Below are 6,000 nucleotides of genomic sequence, written 5' to 3'. Positions count from 1 at the left end.
TAAGAACATTACTGTCCGATGCAAAAATGCACAAACAGACAAACAGTAGCTGTGCCGTTTTTAGGGTTCCGTAGCCAAATGGCAAAAAACGGAACCCTTATAGATTCGTCATGTCTGTCTGTCTGTCCGTCTGTTGGCAAGGACGATCGCAGAATGCTAGCATGAGAGAATTGTGATTGGCGATTGAATCATGCGTAAATTACGCAAATTATCGCATATTTTAATTCCTTATGCGATTCGACCTTGTTAATTAGTTGCTTTATATGGATACGTAGTAGTAACAGAAGTGTAGTGACCTGTATATGAGTAATTTGTAATGATATTTGCACCAATTAGGTCTAGATTCTTAATTTGGTAGTGTTTATATTACATGTTAGGCGCGGTAATTATTTGGGGATTCTCAAAGATGGAAGTTGTATTTTATATAAGTATGGGAGAGCCGTGCTTCGGCACAAATGGGCCGGTTCGACAGGAGTTATACCACGGCCTCACAGAAAACCGACGTGAAACAACGCTTGCGTTGTGTGATTGAGGTTACCGGAGGCCCAATTACCCCCCTTCCCAATCCCCGATTCACTAACAACCCTTAAATTCCTAACCCCCAAAAGGCCGGCAACGCACTTGTAACGCCTCTGGTGTTTCAAGTGTCCATGGGCGGCGGCGATTGCTTACCATCATGTGATCCGACTGCTCCATAAAAAAAATATTCCAAATCCATATTCCACAAAAAAAGTATGAAATGACCTAAGACTGCGTGTTCAACAGAACAATTTTACTGACTGCTTGAATGCATTATGTCACTTACATAATGTAACAATAACATACAAGTCATAGCCGGTTAAAAATAAAGTGACCAAGTTCCGTGAAGAGTGAAAAACCGCTTGCAGACAAAGATGAAATCGACGCGGGCGCAACAAAGTGCAAGGTTGTTTTCCACTTCATAACAATAATAACGCGCCATATTTTAAATGAAAAAACGTCAAGTTGCCACGATTCTTTGTAAATACTTTGTCAATCAAGTTATTTTTAAATACACTTGACCTTTTATTACTTTTAGTTTTTATTTCAATAAGTATAATAACAGTGTAGTGAGTTATATTAAACTTTTTTCCAGGGTTTTATGAGCATGAGTAATGACTTTATCTTACTAATATTATAAATGCGAAAGATTGTAAGATTGTATGTATGTTTGTTACTCAATCACGTCAAAACGGCTGAAAGGATCGGGATGAAATTTGGCACCGGAATAAATTGTGGTCCGGAATGACACATCTATCCTACGGGAACGCGAGCCAAGTCCGGGGCAGAAGTTAGTTTTCTCAATTTTTTTTATCTCTTTGATCAAGTGTTTGCCTTACCTGTTCCACTGTAAAGGTTTCTTGAGTTAGATACTCAAGACATACATATTTTTTATTATTTAAATGATTAAGAAGACAGTTTTGAAATAAGTTTTGCGGTACACAATATTAGGATTAAGATCAGACTTCAATACTTACAAATGACACGAAACACTTCCTTGATTCACTACTTTGTTAATCTACAACTCCGATCCAGGAAAACCATTAAAATACAATATTAAACTCATCTACTTTAATTTCACAATTGTCAGTTGCAGTAACACGTTACATTGCAACGTGTAACGAACATTAGACATCACAGTTACACGCTTTCGTTCACCTTAATCAAAATGGTGGTACGCAGCTACTGATTTTATGCGTGAACACACGCCTTTCTATCTACGCTGAGGGATAGGCTACATGATTGAAATTTAGTCGATATTACACACCCTGTATATCGGTTTACGGGCTCGTAAATATTCGGGAATGCGTGTCTACGGTCGAAGATTGATGTTATTGTTTCTGTTTGTTTATTTGTTGTTTGATTACAGTGATAGTTTCTTGTTGTAGACGTGTGTGTTTAGCTTTCATTGAGCTACTAAGTTCAGTCGTTTGCATAATAAAATTATGAATTGTTACCTATACTAAATAAAATTTCACGGTTGCTCACGTACAATCATAAAGAAAAGCTCTACTAGTTTAGAGACACAGTGGAGCTCTCATCATGAGCAGCATGCGCAGATGCGGCGACGTCGCACAGCCTACTATTGAACAGGCAGTTAATTTTGTATGTCTCATGAAAGTTATAATAAAAATATGTAATCATGTTACGTATGCTTTCACTGAAGAACACCATGCACTACAAATTGACATTTTTTCTAATGGAGACTTAGTCATTATCCTCAGTTTGGTTCCTGTAAGTTAAGAAGGTACTGCTAGTAGTCTTGGAATAGACTAGCATCGTTACATCACAGTAAACATCAACACAGTAACATCTAAATTATACACACTGACAATCACCTTCCGAAAACAATCTACATAATCACTGGTCATGAAATCTACATTTGAACACAATCATTACTACATCAATTAGTTACAAAATATGTACAAAACATAAATAACACATACATAGTAATCACATCCTTCTAGACTCACGACTCAATCAAAAATCTAGGTCACTGTAGCGACACTACAATGCAACTAATGCGATGTGTGGATCATTTTAACTCAAGATCATTTCTCATCAAGATCAAACGAGTGACTGACATAGATTTTTTTCACTTATAATAAATCTGCATTATATAACGTGCATAATTTCACACCTTTTGTTCGTTGAATGAGCAGGTTATCATATCTATGTATACTGTAACTTTGCTCAATGTAACTTTGCTCAACCTAGGATTAAATCAGAGACGCCTAGATTAGTCGTCACACTTCTTGTAGAATTATGATCAACGACACAGTTACAAACGTTTTTACAAATCTCGATGAAATAATCGATTATAAAGTGACGTCCATTGCGTAATATTTTACGGAAACCAGAGTAATTGCACAATGATTTTAATAGTTTTTGTTTTCTGCCAATTTCTCAGTTCCGTGCTCGTAATGATTTACTTTAAATGCGAATTTGCTCTAGTCACAAAGAAATGGTTTTTGTACACTAATTTTTAAGAGGAAGTTTAAAAATAGCATCAGTGACGGAATAAGTGTCGAAAATCATCTGCGAAAGAACGATTGTCGAATTATGAAAGTAATAGATCAGAGGTGACAAAAATACCAAAAAAATATGCTCGAATGGTGAAATAGAAGGAAAATTTCACCACAATTCGTTAGAAAAACTTGGGATTAAAATAGATAAAAGAAGTTAATAATAATTGTGAACCAATAAAATGATTTTAAGTATTTATTTGATTTAAGTTTTTCACATAAATAGCTACCGAAAAGTTAGGTGCATCAAGGTTGAAATTCGAATTAGTGCGCCGTTTTGCGTGCCATGTTTGCGGATTAGATTTATCATCGCCATAAGGTGACCCCCATGACGTTGGAGGCTCTTGCCAACGTTCCCATGCAACCACAACACTTGGCAAGGAACTGGATGGAACTAAACGGTTATTAATTGATTTAGACGGTGGTTTGTGTTAATAGTCTCTATTTAATTTACTGTTTGACTAGTTCAGAGGGCTTGTGCTTGTGTTATGGGGTGAGATGATGTGTTTACTCCACGATATTATACTCTGTCATCATGATATGGTCATTAATAGTAATTACATGCAATACATGCTAGATTCGCTGTCGTATGTATTGATGTATATGTATTCGTATGTATCACCTCTTTATAAGGTATGAACCGCACACACAGTATTACGGCTTGATATGGACTGAAAAGTGTCAAAATATAACATACTTTATTATCATAAAACCGATGTGAAACATCGTGTGCATTATGTTTCGTTATATGAGTAAAGTTACCGGAGCCGACATACCTTAAATTCCTAACCCCCAAAAGGCCAGCAATGCACTTGTGACGCTTCTAGTGTTTTGGGTGTCCATGGGTGGCGGCGATTGCTTACCATCAAGTGATCAGTCAACTAGTTTATCTGCTAATACCATAAAAAATATATGAAGGTCGGACTACAAACATCATAAGGGTTATTTAAAAGTACTTTTCAAATGTAACACCTATTTCTCAATTAACAATATTTCATTTGTTGACCAACATAACTTAATTAACCACCGTCCATCGTTATTTTAACCAATAAATAAACCATTTACCTATTTACAACATTACGGGATTTTGTGTATAGTATCTTCTATGTAGTTCAATTTTTTACGTCCGTAGCGCAAAAAAGCGGGCGTGCTTCGTCTGATTGATCACATTTATCATGGCGTTTGAGAAATGACAGCCATCAATAATCGGCATTTTAATCCTTTCTGAACCCACGCGAACCATTAGCGGATAAAAAGTGTAGTGTCACTTGTACTGATAAGTGATAGATTAGCATCTGGGAGCGCGATGTTTATTTAGTAGGATGACAATGTGTAGGACTCATTTGTTAGTTAAGCAGGCAAGATGAAAGTGAAACGTATGTAAAAAGAAGTCTTTGGGTAAATTACACTTTAATTAAGGCTCATATACAGGAACAGCATTCTGCGACGCATGCTCCTCTAGTATATATATTCACTTTAATTGTTTGTTAAAAGTGCAAATATAAGCTGTTGCTGTCTTGAAAGCATACATACAAAATGTAATTAGGACAAATGTGAGGGATTGACGATGACATTCGACAAATTATGTCAAAGCTTATGTGAGCGAAACCCGTTTGTTATAGTATTGTCGAAATTAGCTAACTCAATAATTATTACAAAGATTATAATTATTTGCACACCATAAGTAGTGTTACACAGTTTTTCTCCGTAGGTACATGCATAATTTACAATAAAAAATGATTCTGAAATTCCGGTTGCATAATCACCACACCACATTATTAGTACTAAGATGTAATCCCTTTTCTTATGCCATATCCAATGTATAGTTATATGTATAGTACCAAACTATACATCCCACTGGTTCGTCTCAAGTCGTTGGCATGTAATTATAATCTTGTCGTTTAATATATGTGATAAAGTATATATTTTACGATTCTATCGAATGCGCGGGCGTCGTACATTGAAGTGATGATAGACCTTTTAAACGGGACATGTTAAGTTTAGTTTGAGTTAAAAGCGGTTATAGATTTTGTTTAAAGGTACATTTTCTTTGCTCATTGTAAATGTTGAAGTAAAATTCAAAAATATTATTATAGAAGTAAACTAAAGTAAGTAAATTCATTTTTTCAATTTTGAGTTCTTTCAAATAATTATATTTTCATAGCCACCATATTTCGGACAGTTCAAGAAATTGTAATTTAACAAATATTTAGTTTTTATTTTATTTTATACTTTCGTTTGACTACATTTAAGTATACGACGAGCATGCATGAAAAGAGTAGAAGTAAGATTCGTAGCAATTAGTGGTCCATTGTCTCTGCCTATCTCCATGGGAGACAGGCGTAAATTTATGTATACATTTAAGCATATGATAACTTTAAAGAACTGTGTTCTGAAGCTCTATAAACGCAAGCAATATACGACTCAATTCCAATTCAAATAAAGGTTTATGCCTTCAAACCTCCATCGTAACCACTGTCAAATGTCACCCAATATCACAATGAACTCAACCATATACCAGACTAATGATGACCATGTTCTTCAACGATATCCGATTCAAATCTCAATGTTCATACAAGTACACAGCAAACAGTAGACGCTATCATTGTGAGCACAGATCGACTATAACGGGGCTTGTTACAGTCCCAAGTGACTCCTATATGTTCTGCACAAGCTTGTTGCAATTTATTAGACACAGTTCTAATCTCCTGCAATAACTGAGATTCCTATTAGTAAAGTCCAATTAACCTATAGCTTGAACTGGAGATCAAACTTAGGACCAAAGAAACGTTAGCGGACCGAAGCTTGAAGGTTTTGACCTTTCGAACAAAATTGTCCACTAAGTTATGGTTTTGTTTGGGAGATTTAATGATGTATTTTGTACCATCTATTTGTCTCGTCATCTGTGCTGCTTTAGAGATGTTTCAACCTAATGATTTACTAATTTATTATGAAA

The sequence above is a fragment of the Spodoptera frugiperda genome, chromosome 28 (genome assembly GCF_023101765.2).
Source record: "Spodoptera frugiperda isolate SF20-4 chromosome 28, AGI-APGP_CSIRO_Sfru_2.0, whole genome shotgun sequence".
Taxonomy (NCBI): Eukaryota; Metazoa; Arthropoda; class Insecta; order Lepidoptera; family Noctuidae; genus Spodoptera; species Spodoptera frugiperda.
This window is presented reverse-complemented; position numbering follows the sequence as displayed.